Source organism: Amblyomma mixtum, chromosome 1 (genome assembly GCF_055824585.1).
Source record: "Amblyomma mixtum isolate Tamu chromosome 1, ASM5582458v1, whole genome shotgun sequence".
In the NCBI taxonomy this organism is placed as follows: Eukaryota; Metazoa; Arthropoda; class Arachnida; order Ixodida; family Ixodidae; genus Amblyomma; species Amblyomma mixtum.
The window spans coordinates 318,251,046-318,269,153 of NC_143012.1; the positions used below are offsets into that span (position 1 = coordinate 318,251,046).

General features: G+C 45.2%; 1 protein-coding gene across 3 annotated transcripts in view; it reads right to left on the reverse strand.

Annotated features, from left to right (window-relative positions):
* The window catches only part of LOC149372619 (uncharacterized), a 138,453-nt gene that overhangs the window by 54,931 nt on the left and 65,414 nt on the right, over nucleotides 1–18,108 (reverse strand). For 2 of the 3 annotated variants that reach the window (XM_089567147.1, XM_089567149.1), the window contains exon 1: nucleotides 15,355–15,447. The exons of the other annotated variant lie outside the window; for it this stretch is intronic. The gene's annotated coding sequence lies outside the window, so the exon portion shown is untranslated. Of the gene's footprint in view, nucleotides 1–15,354; nucleotides 15,448–18,108 lie in introns of those variants that run through there. 3 annotated transcript variants of the gene reach the window in all.

An 18,108-nucleotide genomic window follows, 5' to 3' on the forward strand; every position in this document is an offset into this window, starting at 1 on the left:
GGGAGAGACAGTATTTGGGCTGAGATGTGAAAGTTCTCAATCCTGCTGGATGAGCAGAAGGCTCGTAGTTGCTCTAGCATTTTGCCTTGTGATGTCGGAGTAGTACTAGCAGGCAAATGCATCGACATAACACTACCTAACCTATACAACCCCAAGGGGATGGTTTCTTGGAATGCGTATCAGTGCCTTAATCTATCTGTGTTTGCATACCATGTAATGCAATTCTGTGGATTCATAAAAAATAAATAACCTGCTAGTCCTTGAAGGTGTTCGCCTATTTGTGCTCGGACTTTCATTACTGTTCGTGCTCACCGAAGCTCTGGCTATGCTATAATATCCTCTCAACTCAGCCGGATTTGTAACGCCAGCATTCCTGCCATGTCGTTATATTTGCGGTTTTTTGTTCTGAAAGAGAAGTGCCATCTTAACTGATGCAATGTAAATCATCGTCCAAGCGGTCATATTTTAGGACACCGAGATTCGATAATACAGTGCTCACACTTAAGCCGTCTGCCCCCAACCTTCAATTCGTTTTGAAGTTGGCTTTGTTCTTTAACACTTCTGTCGTACAGGCAAAGCACGCTTTACAGGCGTGAAACCGTTGCCAAAGCATAGGCTTCACTGATATCACAACTATGATTGTGTGAGGGACTTTCTAGAGGGTGGATGGCACTAGCTTCGTCGTATGTCGTAACCAAAAACTTCCAATTTCGCCTCATTTTCAATGTTAATTTTAGTCAGTCTGGCCCACGTAGGTCCGCGAGAGGTCGGCACCGGTTAAGGGGAGAGTGGGGCGGTAGGCGGGAGCAGCTGTCGCTGTCGCAAAAGCAGGGAGAAAGGTAATTAACGCAGCGCAGAGCTGTGTTAGTATAAGATAGTGCAGATATGGATTTCGGTTTGAGCAGAAAAGTGTTTTTTAGAGAAAATTAAAATTTCGGTGAAGGAACCTAGAGGTCTTCTTTGTTGATGAGATGTCAGTACGTCAGACTTTATCCAGAGTAAGCGGCGTTGATCTTGTAGTCTATCTCAGCCGAAAACGCCCATTCATTCGCTGAGCGCTGAGAATGTTACCTAACTGGGCCGCGAAGAATGTGCTCTGTGGGACCACGCGACGCTGGTGCGCCTTGTTCATGTAAGTTTTAACGTTAGCGCTTTTATGGGAGGAAAACCGGGGAAAGGGTGTGCGTGTAAAATAACTGCGAACACATTTCCACCCAGAACGTAGGCAGAAAAATTACAAGTTATTTTTGAGCACGAAGAATATACGTGCAAGGCTGGTTGGCTTTTGTCGTCTGCTGTTTTCGGTAATGTGCTGACGTAACGATGAAAATGGTAAAGTTAAAATACATAACGCCAAACTGCGTGCTTAGTCTATATTTCACATAGCGCGCAAATGAAAACACTTATAGGTGTACAGACACGAAGTTCTGGGTGTCCGTTTTTTTTTTCTCTGTGAATAGGCTTACCGACCCAGTAATAATAAAAATGAGCTCAAATCACCAGGGCGCAGCGTTAGTAATCAATTAGAAACGATTTTGTACCGACATTCTCGGTCTCAGTCGGTGCCCGCCATGAAGTGCACTTTGACGTCACAGTCGAGCGGCGTACCTGGACTACTACAATAGCGATAACGTCGGTGTCGCCGGCAAGAATTGGTTGTTCCTGTGAACAACCATTGGGTTGCGGTGCCGTCATAATAATTGGCGCAAGTGTACCTTGACGTCACTTGATGCGGGCGAAAATGCCGAGGGACTCACCGGACAGCGCTCAAAACCATATTAAATTGTGTTCCACTCAATTCCTGTGGCTGGAAGTTGCTGAAAGAAATCTCGAAGCCCAAGAAAAAAATCATATCATTTGCTAGAGTTCGAGATTTTAGGTCTGTATTCATTTAAAGAAAGATGATTTAAAAGGCTTAACCAAGCTGTCTTGTTTCACATAAATAGCCTGCTAGCCCCGAATAAGGGGCTATAGAATTATACGACTACATTTAAGCCCATCTGCATTTAAAGAATGCCTGAGATGCCGCAGAAAACGTCGATTACGTGCATTTGGTTCTTTTTTTCTGGCCCGTTGCCAGAACGTTTTAATTCGCTGAAGGAAACATTTATAAATGTGGCTTGCAGGTTTGTAAAAGCACTCCAAGATGCTGATTTCCTAAAAAGTTCGAGGTAAGTGAGACTTGACATGCTTGACACACGATCGGAACCCGTACCAGGAGCACACAGGCCGACGTGCGCATTCAGATTTGCAGACATTTGAGTTGATATAAGGTTTGTTCCTTTCTTAGAGTTAGTTGAAACTCCTGCTCGTTCTGCAAAACACTCGTCTAACGTTGTGGCAACTCCTAAAGAGGGTCGCCGATTCTTGTATTATCAAACTTAGATTTAGTCTGATGGTTTTTAGGGCTACGAAAACAAAATGACGTTTTTCCGCCTTGCATTTAAGTGGAGAAATCAGAAGGGCTACTGCAATTTTCTGTTCTCCTTTCACTGCATTGACCTTATAATCATGTTTTGCGCTTTATTGCTGTAATATCTAACACCTTACTTTTTGACTCTGTCCTCACTTTGATCAGGAGGCTTGTCGCCATTCAGCTTGTGTACCGGCGTTAGTGTCGGAGCCAAGCAGTGTTCGAGTTTGGCCTTCCGACTGGCATAGTATGTTTTGATTTGACCATAACACAATAACGTGTAGTTCTATTGCATGAAAAATTGCTTTCTCGGGGCTATCATTATTTGTGCAGCACAGATGTGCGCTAAGTTGGAGGCGGCTTGTTTTCTGTCGTTTAAGTCGCGCTCAGACGCGCACGCCGGAAATAGGGACGTAGAGAGAGCGGCGAGCAATTTGAAGACACGTTTTCTACGTTTCCGAGAAGTCTGGAGGCTGTCTGCCTCCCGCTGTTCCTCGAGCTTGCCTCTACGTAACGCAATCAGCTTAGAGGCGCACTGCTGCGCCTCACTTGCGAGGGGTGCCTTAAAGCGGGCATCTCGTATGTCCGGTCCTTGTGCCTTACACAACAAGCGCTGGAGCACCGCGGTGGCCAAAGAAAATAAAATTATACATAAAAGTAAGCTAAGGTTTTGCAACACATCTGGGATAGCTGCTGGTAAGTTTAAGTTTCTTGCATTAGGAAAAAGGAATCTGGGAGTGTAGTCTATGCCTGTGCATTTGTACAAATTGCGAGCGTAAGGTGATGCCCCAGACGAGAAGGATGTTAAACAGCAAGAAAATAGAATGCAGTATGCATCTTCTTGGGTAAATGAATGATGGCACCCTGTCATTCACGGCGGTGTCTTCAAAATTGTTTTCGATTGTGCGTTCATCGAAAAGTCAGCATTGCAGGGCAAACCATTCAACGTGGCATGCTGATATAGAGAAATTGAGGAATGGCCCTGCTTTGCACAATTTTGTTATTGTGGTCTAGCCGCCTTTGTTCATTTTTTCAAAAATATTACAACCAATGACTGCTAGCTTTTTGATTGAGCTTGGATCCAATTAATGATGTTGTTTAAATCAATGCCCGGAGAATACCACAAACGAGCCACTGTTTTGTTGTTAAAATTCACAAATGAGCAATAAAGCTGAAAACAAAAGATCGAAGTGAATTATCCACAAACAAGTTAAAAAAAAACTTTAGTGGCGAGCTTGCATGATGTGTTCTCATAAAATAGGGTAGTAAACAATCACTGTCCCTCTATTGAAGACAGTATAGGGCAAATGTTTGCAAAAGAGGTAAGAAAAAATGGAAAATATTCTCCTCACTTGAAAACTGAAATATGAGCCAGCTGGATAAGAGCATAAGGAATTATAGTAAATCGGCTAAATCTGATCTCTGGATGTTTCTGTTTTTCACTGAAGAAAATAGATTATACAGCCGCAGCTTTACGCGAAGCAAGCTAAAAACAAAGCAGATGAGCTAAACGTCTCATGCTGCTGCTGCTGCTGCTAACTGTGGTCGGTGCGATCGATAGAAACGGGACTCCTACTCTTCTGCGAAGGCATTTAGACGATTGCGACGAAGAAATTCGAATCTGCTTCCTTTTTACTTCTTTCTTCTCAAACCTCAAGAAAGGAAGCAATGTAGCTGTGCGCATGGGAAGCGTTGCAAGGTAGGCTATTCTGCCGGCCATTGTGATCAGCGTCGAAGGACAACGGTTTCCGCAGGGAGAGTGGGTTTTTCGGATTTTACGGGTTTCTAGGCCTTGGCAGCTTTTAAACAAAGACGCAGTGCGTGGGCGCAGTGGGTAAAGTTTTATAGTGCTATATGGGGACAGCTGCTTTTATCATGCCACAAAAGGTGTTTCTGGCCTTGTTGTTGCCTTTCGACTAAATTAACAAAAAACAACTGTTAAAACATTCAGAACTGCACAAGAATGAGACAGAAAAGAAAACGCCGCAGTGTTTCCGTCGTTTTTTTTCGGTTGCGTTATGCGAAGTATACTTTTCAGTTTTTCAATACGCCATTTTTGGACGACGGGAACTCGAAGCAGCAGGAACGCTTTTGAAAACACGACAGAAGGGATCTGCATGCCATCTTTTGTTCAGTTACTGCTGTTGCTGCAGAATGATTGTGATTTTTTGCACGCTCCTGCTGATGGCTACTAAGTGTATTTGATCGTTATTGATGGCGACGAAATATTTAACGCAGTGAACGACTCAGTGGATTGTGTTCAGTATCTAACGCCGCTTGTTTCCTCTCCTGCTCGTAATTTTCAGTGATGATGACTCGATGATGAAACCTATAGATGAGGAATGTGGAGGCATCCTTAAAGCTTCTGGGAAGTTTTCTTGTTTACTCTGCTCATATACGAAGCACAAATTACTGACCACTCCCCCCCCCCCCCCCCCCCCCTCGCCTCTCCGCCACGGACCCTTCCACCTCTATGCCCCATACCTCTATATTTAAAATCGTAATATTCATTTTCTGAAGCCAAATTCTCCTTAGGCACGCAGGACGGGTACGTGCGGTGGTGCCGATGTCGACCTTATTCCTTTACGTAATTCATAACAAAACAACCACTCATGTCGAGTACGTTTAAGCCAGAAAATACTCTGCATCTTCTGAACAATTTCTGGTGGGGATTTTTTGAATATTTTGCATTTTTGTAAAATAAAAACTTTATGATGACTAAAAACCGAGACACCCGTTCCTCTGAGACTTACATAATTACACTGAGAAAGGTGCATTTTAAAAAATGAAAAATATAAGTCACCCTGACTTTGCCTATCACTTTATAAGCGGACGTGGTGGAACGTTGGCTGTTGCGTCCGGTTGCTCAGCCAAAGGTCTCCAGTTCGACCTCGTCCATGGCGGCTGCATTTGCAGTGAGTCAAAATGCGAGAATGCATTTGTGAAGAATGTTTTTTGTTCACATTAAAAAAAAAACCCCAAATAAGAGAAATTGACCTTGAGCCTTGCAATACGACATGCCTGCTCACAGGCCGCAATATCGCTTTGACACGTAGAGCTCCGTTAATTAATATTACTAGAGTGCGGACATGTATCAGAAAGAACACGAAATCCCTATCTCTCTAAGTTGCGAGCTCGGCCCCATGGAGCTGTCATTTTCTCTGCGTCCTGTAAACGTGTCTCCTATCAACGAGTAAAATGTTCCCACAATCAGTTTCCTCCTGTAATCATCAGCACAATTAAAATATACATTTGGCTTCACTGACTTGATTTCTGTTGCATGTATGTCCTGACGAGCATCCCATCTGCCCTATTCTCTACGCATAGCCCGGCGAGGTGTTATTTTGTGCGCACGCGATGTAAGACGGCGCGGAAACCCACTCGCCAGCTACGTCACCGGCTGTGCCCAATGGGCATTGGAAGTCCCATGGATGTCCTGCGGATGTTTAGGATGTCTGCAGGACGTCCATGGGAGGTTCAGTGCCCATCGGGTGGAGACAAGCCACTGCGAGGGAGTCGCTGTACTCGCATAAAACGCCCTCGCGGGTCTCCGTCTCGTTCGTCATTAGGCGTATTGACGCACGTCGTAGACTGGAGGAAAACATTGTTACTGGAACAATTCACTTGTTACTCTTTCTTCTGCTCTCATTTTAGCTTTCTCACCTTCCCCTATCGCCCTCTCCTCTCTTTGTGCGAAAGCTCTATTCCAGTGGGTAAACCTCGAACAAGATTTTGAAATGCTTGTGGGTTTTTGCCGAGTCAGATAAATAAATAAAAATAAATCTAATAAATACCCGGGACTAGAATCGGAACCCGCGGCACCGCGAACAAATCAGCTTCTCTGGCCACTGTGGGAGAGCACTAGGCTATCGCCGCAGCCGAACACATCTTGAGTTCAAGTGCAACACACTGTCGCGCTGTGCATTGCACATCTTCTTATTCATCAACTAACACTACTATCACACTAATATTCGCGCTTTGAGCTCTGTGGCAGCAGTGACAGAGAGATGTAAGCTGCATGCATTGGCGTGGATAATGCCGTGGCAGAAACACGGCACCAGAGCAATAAGCGTTGACAAGAGTGCTGCAGAAACGCGGCAATGATAACCACCAGCAATTTTTTTTTGTTACCCTCGTAGTCTTTGTTTGCTTTGACAGAGGCGCAAGAAGGAACCTAGAACTTTATTAGATAATAAAGCTGTTATCAGGAATTCTACGTCTAGTGTATTTGTTCTTCAGTTTTAGTCTAGCTGCGTTTCCATGCTTATTTTACATTTTTCTAAAGATAGCTGATCTGGTAAAGTAGCGGCTTGAGGCAGCCGCGCAGGTCCGATGGCTAGGAGAAAGTTACTTTTCCACATTTTGTCAGTTAATTTATTAGATTTCGGGCAGTCCCGTTCAATATATCCTCGCCAGACTCCGCGTCTGTTACAGTGCACACTTGGCTTTTAAGGTGTTTAAAAAAACACACCACTTGTGCAGCCTAAATTACATTGAAAGTCAGAGAGTATTCACCGTGCTTTTACGTAGTCTGTTTTTAAAGAACTGAGTAACAATAGGGGCGCTCTGAGGAACATTGTAAGTTGATTGATTTGTCTAAGTCGTATTCTGCAGCCTAATAGTTCTACAGGTTGGCGTGCTTTATGATGAGGCTATCCGTAGCTTTAAATACACATTTTGTCGTGCCTGTGTTTAACTAACCCTACGCCATAAGACGTTTTTGCATTTGTCTGTAGGCGCAAAGACCTATAGCTTAGAGAATAAAGAAAACTGAGAGGGGAAAAACCGTTGGACCTGTGGCTGCAGCATTTTTTTTTTGCTTTCTTAGGAAAACCGAGACTTGAGAAAGGCAGTCTGATCAACGCTGACAATTAAGCAGGATTGTTGTTCTTGTCTGATTAAGATATCTGAAGAAGAGGGTAACTCATCGAAGAATTTACGCGTTGAAGTCTGACTGTGCGCAGAGTCATACCTTGTGTGCTGTCTGAGAAGTGATTATAAGGTTAAATTTTGTGCTTTTTATAGTAATAATCCTTCTTTGTTCTCCAGTGAAAGCGATTTTTTTAGGCGGTGGGGGGAGTTAAGATGCGCAGTTAAGATATTGCAGTGTTCGAGTGTACCGGACCTTTTACATTGTGCAGGGCCCCGCCGCGGTGGCTCAGTGGTTACAGCGCTCGGCTGCTGACCCAAAAGACGCAGGTTCTATCCCGGCCGCGGCGGCTGAATTTCGATGAAGGCGAAATTCTAGAGGCCCGTGTGCTGTGCGCGATGTCAGTGCACGTTAAAGAACCCCAGGTGGTCGAAATTTCCGGAGCCCTTCACTACGACGTCCCTCATAGCCTGAGTTGCTTTGGGACGTTAAACCCCAATAAAACTAAAACCAAAAAAAAACGTTGTGCAGGGACTTCGTTCACTGAGAAGGCTTTGCCGAAGGCACGGTCATGTTAGTCGGCCACTGTAAGGACGCGCGCGCGCGCGCTCTCCTTCGGTACGGGCGCTGTGTGCCTCTGCCTTCTCCGCCTCCGCCTGTCGCACGCTTTGGTTCGTCATCGGGAGGATTTGCGTCTGGTGTCGGGCCGGTTAAATGGAATTGTGAGCGGGACGCGGGCCGCATGTTAACTGCGTTGGCCTCCATCGGCTGCGGGGCGTCGAGGCGCCACGGAGGCGGGGCGGCCGACCCGCTCCCCTTACACAGGCCGTGCGCGACGCTCTCCGCGACGATGCCTCAGTTTTTTGTCTTCTTTTCTTTTACTTGGTTCGTATTCGTCTGAGCCGCTGTTGCCGCTCTGGGCCCTGCTTCGGGGTTAGTGACGTGACGCAGTGACGCTTGTTTGCACTCGGAAAGAAGTGGCGCAGATTTTTTTTTTCCCCCAGCGTCTGGAAACGCTGCTCAGCTTTCTCGCCCGTTGGCTGTATCTCGGACAGCGGGTCTTGAACTGGGATTAATTGACGCCGTTCTCAGTTCAAGGTCGTATGAGGCTCACGGAGCGTTTTACGCTTCCGAGAAGCGCGGGAGTTTGTAAAACGTTCGCTCCAGACTCGTTAAAAACAGTCTTTTTCTAGGCGAGAAGTCCGTTTTCTTCCTTTTGCTATTAGCGAAAGTTGGATCTAGGGCTCTGCCCTTGATTGCGCCTTAAGCCCGAGTATTACAATTTTTGAAGTTAAATGTCAGAGATTTTAATCTGCTTCACTCTAGTGCTGCCACCTGATGAAACTCGAGATAAATAGTGATTTAATAATGAATGGCATACCCTTGTTCCCGGCCTGAACCGAAAATTCCTCGTGTTCAGAAAGGGCAGGCCACCTGCCTGGTTAGCCCAGTTTAAAAAGTCGAGGCCTGATTTTAAATTTAAAGCTCACTAGGCTGAAAGGACTGGCTTTTGTGTGCTTGAACTTGCATGCTTGGAGCAGACCCTGAAGCACAGCCGAGTTAAGCTGACACCTTACTGAATTTAGCGCGCCTTTGACGCTCTAAAACGTCACGAAATTTCGTGAGCTTACTTAAGGTAAATAATGCGCAGTTTTGTTTTCCTATTTTCTTGTTAGCATGGGCCTCTCATAATTTACCCGCTTTTGACAGGATGCGCTATCAGCAGCCGTTGGCGTACGTGCAGTAGAAAATCCTATATCGTCACCTTTCATGTCAGAATAATTAATAATTTCTCGACGATTAGGACTCAAAGAATAAATTAAAATATTGCATAAATTATTCAGTCCTTAAAGAATTTTGTTGTTACTTAACACGAAGGATTCACTTTTTGCGTACAATTGTCTGATGGTGCTTGGTTTTCTCGTTGCGTTGTATAACCCGTTGCGTTGCGTCACATAAGGAGAGCTGGCTTTTAGCGTTTTCTTGAGTAGGATTGTAGCCGTTTAAAGCTTTTAGGGTTATAGCCATTTAGGGTTAAGGCCGCCGCGGTTTCTCAGTGGTTATGGCGCTCGGCTGCTGGCCCGAAAGACGCGGGTTCGATTCCGGTCGCGGCGGTAGAATTTCGATGGAGGCGAAATTCCAGAGGCTCGTGTACTGTGAGATATTCGTGCTCGTTAAAGAACCCCAGGTGGTCGAAATTTCCTGAGCCCATCACTACGGTGCCCCTCGTAGCCTGAGTCACTTTGGGACGTGAAACCCCATAAACCAAACCGTTTACGAAAGAATTTACAAGAAAAATGCATGCATTAAGAAATTCGCCGAAGATTTCAAAAAGAAGTGAGAGGCTGTGGGAAGCAAAATGAAGCAGAAAAGTTTTATTTGAGCTATTTAAATAATTAATTTCATAATTCATTAATTTGATCAGCCCAATTTAAAATTATTTTTAATTCGGGTCATAAAAGCTAACTTGTTAAAAGTACCAATAAGATTTTTAAATAACCTTAAATGTCTTAAGAATTTTACGATACTTGTGGGTTTTTGAATAAAGTAGCTTAGACAAGATGTCGCAATTGTGGAGGTGGCACCTTTAGAGTGAAACAGTTCAGAGGAGCGCTTGACAGCGCTTTGCTGCTGGCGATTGACACGGCACATTGTCATCTTCGCAGCAAATGTGCTAAGGGGCCATAAATTTTGTTTCATCAGGCTTTTGATCTCTTTCTTGCGAGCAAAAAATAATAAGGAAAGTTCGTATTGAAACTGCTTTCATGGCTTTATTAAGGACTTCAGTACAATTAGGTTGCTTCAGTAACTAATGCGGTTAATTTGCCGCAATAAAACCGCCAGAAGCTTCTAGCTCTGTGATGAGTCCGATCTGTGCTAAAAAAAGGAAGAAAAATTGTTTCAGCGCAGAGACTAAATTATAGTCGACGATGTGCTACTCTAGAAGTGGTAATGTGAGACCATCTGCTATCTTACATCGAGTTTGAATTTAAATTTTCTCAAAATATTAGGAGAAGTACGTTGGCCTGAACGGTGAATTTTTGCTCCACGAGTCTATTTGAGCACGCCCTTACATTATATCAGTCAAAGTTCAACACTGAGTAACACTGAGTTTAACAATGAGTAACAACGGGTAAATGAGCGAAATATTCGAAAGTATAGAATCAACATAAATTTGTCGAAAGTAGGAGTCGGTAGCACGCAAGCTATAATGAACTTCAGAGAGTGTTACCTCCGACAAATGGCTCATATCCTTAAAAACCTCCTGCAGAAATTCTGTAATAATACAAAAGGATGCGTTCGAGACGGGAATTCACCTACTTTCTCGGTGAGCAAACGACATCAAAGCCAACAGGACATCGTAACTTCGGCGTGCAACGTACGAGCCTTTGAAGTTCACGAATGCGTTTGAATAACGATGCGTTGCTCTCGCACGAAGGAAGCATAATGCGGCTTCACTTTTCCGTAGCAACCACCGCCATTGCTTGGCAAAGGTTTCTGAAATCACCCGTCGCTACCGACCTCCTGCTCCTCCACATCCCCTTTCTCGCTTTCCTGGAAAATTTTCGCGACGATGAGACGTTGAACTAGATTAAGAATAGAATGGCCGTTCTTAATTTTGTTTGTAACATTTTCAGCCTTCAAGCATCGTCCGTCCGTGCGAGCTTACGAAAGCTTCACGTTTACGTCATTTTCCATGTGCGCCTTGCCTTTGACAGCGTCGGTGCATGGATACTGCGTTATGCAGTCGTTGCGTTTACATTTTTTTTCATGTTTTTGACGCTTAGTAGCGCCGTGTTTTTTTTTTACTGTACGCAAATAACGCATTACATGAGTGGCATTTCGGTGTCCTTCCAATGCTCACGTTCAGGTCTCCCGCGAAGTTTGCCGCAGTAGCTACGCTTATGCGCGATGACAGGAAGAGAAGCACAGGCCTCTAATTAGAGCTGAGCGCGCTGTCACTGAAATATGATGGTCTGTGCTACCAGGGTACCGGAAAACGTTTTTCAAGCTACTGAGGTGATCATTCACCTAAAACTAAGCAAAAAAAAAAAGATTAACCTTTTCTTCACTTCCTCTGCTGCGGGCCGGTAGAGACAGTGCCTGGAAGTTACACTGTACCAAGCTGCTCTTACAGCTTGGGAAATGAGGTCGAGGGCTCGACTGTCGTTCATACCGGGTGTTTCAGCGAACACTTCCAAAAATTTTCAAAAATAGGTTTTTAGGGTAAAAATGTGGCTTTTTTGGCATAGAATTACCAGTGGTGGCGGACACCAGGAAATCGATGTTTCGTCTTAAGTATTGTACTGTATTATATTGTATTGCACACTGTAATAAAATTTTGTGCAATATTGCATTGCACACAGCTCAATGCATGGCATTAAGTTAGGTGAATGCATAGATAAAAAATGCCTATGAAAATACCGCTTAGAGGTGGCAGGCAACGAATAACACAGAACCGAGTCTATTTCCTTCAATGTGCTGACATACTGTCCACACACGGATAATTGTTACACATAGGTGCAACTGTAGAAAACTGTATGATGTATACGATGCAGGGTTTTGCAGGGTTAAATAGAACAGGCATCCGAATATGTCAGTCTCCAGATAATATTCTGGCTTCCACAGCAGATTATTTTCAGCAGTCCTCAGTAGACAGGAGAGAGAGAAAAAAAAAACACCAAATGAACGCGTTGTTTATCGCCCTAGAGTGCGCGCACGTTGCTTCGGTGGTCAGCGAAGAAATGATCGTTCGTAGGCGCCTCTTTCGAGACTTTCCGACTCGATTTTGCGGACAGACGACGCCATCCAATTTCAAGCTCAGCCGACATGTAGGTAAAACACACACAAATCGGTACAAGAGCTAAATACGCTGCGTCAACACAACGTCTGTTTCTATCTTTTTTTCGCCGCTAAGGAAGGCTCGGCGACGATGCTCTCTCATCGACATCTCGCTTGCCCTGCCCCCTGAAGGGAAGTCTCTTGGAGAGGCGAGCAATTTCTAAGCGACCTTCGCGACGCCGCTGCAGTGGCAGGAAGTGCCGTTTCTTCCGCACGAATTTTCGTCCTACGTGCCCCGGTCACTGATGCGACACCGTGATGCGCGCTGACTGGCGTCTGATAGTGTGGCGGGATGTAAACATTAAGCGGAAGCCGACGACGGCAAGCGACCTCTGTGAGCAGTGGCGACGGCAACTGTACGGCTTGCGATTCCGGCAAAAAAAAAAACAAATGAAAGATATCGTTGGTTGCACGACACAAAGTTTATGTTACAGTAGTCTCAAGGAATAATTCGCACGCTCGACTTCTTTTTTCTACATACGTTGGGCTACACAAAGCGAATATTGATATGTTGGATGCTGACCTGAACCCAATGTTCTAAAGGTGATGCTGCGTTTCCTCTTAGAGAGGATAAAAAATAGCTTTGAAGGAAACCTAAAAGGTTGCCTTGATTTCTTTCGAAAATTGAGCCATTTACAGAACTCGGCTTTCCCTTTTGGGGTTTCTGTTAAAGCAACGCCAAATAGCAGGGCACAAGTTCGACTACTGTACCTGACGCACGCGGAGTAATACAAGGTGGAGCGCCAGACCGTGTGGCTGGTTGTAAAAAAGGTAGTCATAAAAAGCGGCATTTAATTCATTTTTTATAGACTATGCTGAAGTGAGTCCATTGAATGAGGTAGAAAGCTCGGGTGCTTAGCTTTCGTGTTGTCAAATAACGTGGAGCTCCCGAATGTGAAGTTGGTTGAAAACAGACAGACTGCAAGCAGTGGCATTAATTTTTTTCTTCATACTTGAGCAGGGCTGGCATCCGGAACGAATGCCCTGAGCAGATCGTATTACATTCCCGTGCATGCGCGTTTTTCCTTCTTTCGAATGTTCCTGCTTTCAACAAGCAACGGGCTAAGTTCTCAAACAACAGAACACGCCGCAATGATCTCGGGAAGCGGTCCCAGTTTCGCTTTTTTCTCCGTCGCGCGCTCGGAAAGAGCGGTTGTGAACTTGGGCGTTCCTCGAAGGCGCAGCGGTGCGTTCGAAGCATACTCTGCGCGTGCCTTGGTCGACAGGAAACGGGCCAGCATTATGCAGATGAAGCGCGCGCTATGATAATGGCGCACGTCTCGACTGTGCGATGAAGAGAACGGCGCCGTGCTCTTGGAACGCTCGCGCCGCCAGAAGCCAGTTTCGGGGAACAGCCCAAGTTCTTGTCCTTTGTAAACGCTTCCTGAATAGCGATTATTGTGACCTATGCTGCGAATGCGCGATGGAAGCGACTCCCCGAGGCGGCGGGTGCGGCGAATGTTTTAGGCTTACGACCGCAGTCGCTTTCGTTTTGTTCGCTCACCGGTTTCCTTTTTAAACGGCTAAGAGCAGCTACAAATGTTTTCTCTTAAAACAGTGAGGTTCGTCTGGTCGAATACGTGGGGACCCTGAAGGCACTTGTGTGTATCGAAACCTTTTGCTATCCTGCTTAATGTTTTGTTGGTTTTCGACCATCTGTTGAATTCCAGCGATATATACTCGCCCAACGGGGTACAGAGTGAGACCCACGTTTCCTGCCGTGGTGGGTTGAACTAAAATGGCCAGCAAATAATAAAAAAAAACGACTGCCACGCTGAGTGCTATTGCGGGCTGGTGAGCAAAATTTAGCAAAATAATGAAACGCGTCGGCTCCTCGCCTCTTCCCAGGCTTCTCTAGTTATTCCCTCGGGATACTGTGTACAAATAGTATAGAGGCCCTGTTGGAGGAGTGTAAACAAAAATAGGGCTGCTGTTTTTATCGTGCAAATCTTCTGGCTTGGTCTTTCGGGAGCAACACGAAAGACCATGGAAATAAATTTGGAAACAAACGTCTAGTGCCCACGTCCTTCTCTTGAGAGCGCTGTTCAAAATTACAACAGCGTCGTCCTTCGAGTTCAGAGGTCTCGGTTTACGGTAGACGTCTAAAGTCCGTTCCTTGAGGGATCTCAGATTGATTTATGTGCGAGGGTCATTAATCTTGAGAAACGTTATACCTACGTCGATCAGACCTGCCACAAGCTTTCGAGGTGAACGGATTTTTGGTGTATCCTAGTTGCACAGTTGAATTTGTCTTTAAGAGAAAAGGATGCGTGTTTTCCTACCACTATTTTATTTTTTTTTGGCGCTGATGCAAGTTAAGGCTCTCTGGTGTTTGAAATGGTTAAACAGCTTAAACAAAGCTACCGCTTCTGTTCTTCGCGAGCTTCGCTCTGCAATGGTTTTGGGCTATAATATGGAGGCGGCAAGGTCAAAAAACTTCTATTTGGGACGTAACATGCTACTGCGTTGCTACCACCGGCATGCAGTACTATCAAAGGGTTGACCGGGATGCAGAGTTCAGAAGATCCATTTTTTGTAAACGCCAACGCGCACCAAAGGTTTCAAAGAGATAATAAATTCGTTAATAAAACAACGTTTAAACACGAAGAAAATTCGCTTGCCGTATCGCTCGTTCTGTACCCAGAGGTTGCTGCCACAGGCATTTTATAAAGCCACCGCTCTCCCCCGAAACCTTTAGCAATAGGGTCATCAGTTTGACGGAGCATTCGCACAAAAAAATATTAGAATGTAGTTCTTCACATGTTACAACTCACTGCACTGAAATCACGTTTATGTTAGTCAGTACGCAGGCATCGCATTAATTCCGCGAACTGGACGTGTTGGTGCATACCTACGGAAAATGACAGCAGGGACATAGGGGCTAAGACGGGACAAGGACGAACGCTGCCCTATCGCATTCTAAATTTTTGAAGACTGAAAAGACAGCCTAGGTGGAAGCAAGCGAAACCAGGCGAATACAATATACATGGACGCAGCGAGTTAAGTATTTGTAACAGTTGTATGCTAGTTTATAAAGAAATGAGTCCGCTAATTTAGCACCATTTTTGGAGAGACCTATGTAACGAGTGGAGAAGTTCACTGTAAGATTGTAAGATTGGTTTCGTTCAGAAACACACTCGAGCCCCGTTCTTACGCAAGGAGCCACTCTTACTTCATACTTTGTTAGAGCAACAAGTCTAAGATCAGTGCAGACACGTGAAAGAATTACCTGCAGTTGCAGCAGTGGATAGCAGTTGGGTGAGATGGAGGGAACCTAAGCCGGAGTTGGAGTCCTGAAAGTCAGTGGAAAAGACCGACGAACGCTGTCCTTTATATAAGCCATAAGCGACGGCTCACTTAATACCTTATCCGCGGAGAGATACCAAGCAGCCAATCGGATGGAAGCGACAGTTGTGACGTCTTTATCACCACACCTCAACCGCGAGGTACCCTCGGTTCTTCTTGTGCATTACGCAGCTGAAGGCGTCATGTGACATCGTTGTAGAGTGGTTCGAATAAACGCACCGGCGTCAGTGGACGGCAACAGCCGCAGCCTGTTTCTCTGCACTTCGCGCAGCTGGTGAGTGGGTGGACGTCATCGTGGCTCGAGTGCCCTCATCAAAATTAAAGGGCGGCTGAAGTGGATCACCCCGGAAAGCCACGGCGGCAGTGCAGTGATCGCTGCCGATGGAGAGGGTGCCGGCAAACCTGGCGATTGACCCCGTTCTGCAACTGCGGCCTATAGGCTTTCTGTTGGCCCTCGAGTCGTTACAAAACTGTCCATTCAACTCGTCAGTGGTCGGCGTCGCATTGTGGCTGACCTGTCAGCTGGCGGCATTACGCAACCACCGCGTTCTGGGGTGACCCAAGAAGTCTTGGGGTTATGCCATTTTGTGTCCAAACGTAACGAAATAATGTACTCCTTTGCTGCGGTATAGAGCACCTCTAGAGTTTCATTCGGGCGCAAAAGCTGGGGCATTACAGGTGGCCTTTGCCTAGTGCGCCTTGTGAACAGTACTTTTTGTGGCATGCGGTAAAATGAAGAAAAATGAGTACTGATGCTACTGATAAAGAGCCCCGCAGCCATAGCATGCGACAATCAGGAGTGTAAGGAGCACGCCAAATGGAGAGTTAGCCTTTTCACGACAAATTATGAAGGAACAAAAACAAACAAAAAAATCGCAAGTTATACATGATGTGAGTTTGGCACTCAAACTGAAAAACTAAATTCATAAATCGGTTAGTGCCACTACACTTTGCGAAATCGGTACGTAGCGAACCTACGACAATGAGTATTCAGTCCATTTTGCTAACGAAGACTATGTGGACGAATTTTCATTTCGATGAAAATTGTGCAAGGGGTTGTTCTTGCTTACTTGGAGACACGATTGTAGCAATGGAAATTAGTTGCGCTACATCAGTGCAATTCCTTGCTCTTTGTCAATTTCATTGTGACGTTTCTGCAACAGGCCATCCTCGTCAAATTCACATGTCCTTTCCTGCTATCATTAACAACTCATACTATCGTCTCTCCATCCTCACTGCCTGCCCGTCACAGTGGCTGTCAGTCGGATATCAGTTGCCGCCCTTTTTTCTAGTGAAGTGCGCTTGCTTAAACAGTTGGACGTGAAGCAACTTGTACTGGACGCTGAACTCGAAAGTGGTAAAATGGGAGTAAGCTGTCTTTTTAATCCTCTCTGTTTAGAGTGCAAGATATGTGGCATATTTCCATCACTAAAATACGGAATATTAACAGTTGGCACAGGAAGCCAATGCTCTCTTCATAAGATGCGAAGTTCTGTCAGTTATGAAGATTTTAACAGGGCTTTCCACCCCGATTTGGTAACCTCAGGATGTCTGGTTTAAAACCCACCTCCCATTGGTGACTGCAGCAAGTTACTATAATTTGCAGTGGGAATATACCACCGTTGCGAAGAGTAAGCACTCCGTATATTTAGTGACCGAAATCTACTCCTGAACTTGGGCAGCATAGCATGCCCCTAAAAGGGAATGCGGTAGAGGACAGCTTACTTTATTCTAACTACCTTATAAGCTTATTCGTGTTTAGAGTGTAGGCGTTACACGTGAAAGGAAACGAAAAAATTCTCCAGAACAATGTGTTACATTATATTTCCTCGAACAGAGACTGAGCATCCCAACTCCTCATTGTCGTGATAATGTGACAAACCAGTAATAATGGGTTATTTACCAAGGAGAAGAGTTTCAAGCGCGTGGTGGTAACGATGCAGGCAATTCTCTAGGGCCTAGCGAGTGCATGCATTTTGTTGTTCCATAAGTTATTTTCCTGTTCCTCCGGCAATTCAAGGGTCGTACACGAGCGCACACTTTTGCCTCCTACAGCCCCTTCACAATGGTTCCACGCATTTTTCACCGTAAAGCACCGCGTGCTGGGAACATAGAAAGAGCAACATTTGCGCCTACACTACATGTCTAAATTAGTGCACGTGGTAATGGCATCTTGTTTGTCTCGAATACCCTAGGGTTAGTGTTAAAGTGCTAAGAATAATGCTGTGCACACGAAATTAACATGCTGCTAGTGCTGACAGAATCGGAATGCGTCAAAACATTAAATGCAGGCAAAATATGGCGATTATTGTAAACTATGGCGATGCGGCTACGCCATGGTGAAAAGAATGAACCAACAAGACACGGTGCCTTTGCGCTGCCTTGAAATACTTTTGAGCCAAACTAGTTTTTACTATTACGACAAAGAAAAATCAAACAAAGTGCCTGGGAAGCATTGTTCAGTTGTGGAGCAGCGCCGTTATCTAGTACGTGCCGGTGCGTCTGGCGCACTTTTCTTCCATTAAAACGCGCCACACTTATTATCTTTAAAACCCCTTTCAGACGGGCCGCGCTTGTTTAGGTTGCCGGTCGTTATAGAAATTTGAGTTAATTATCCAGGTCACGGTTATACAGCTCAGCTTTGAGCCATCAGCGCTTTTAGTCCTGAAAAAAAAAA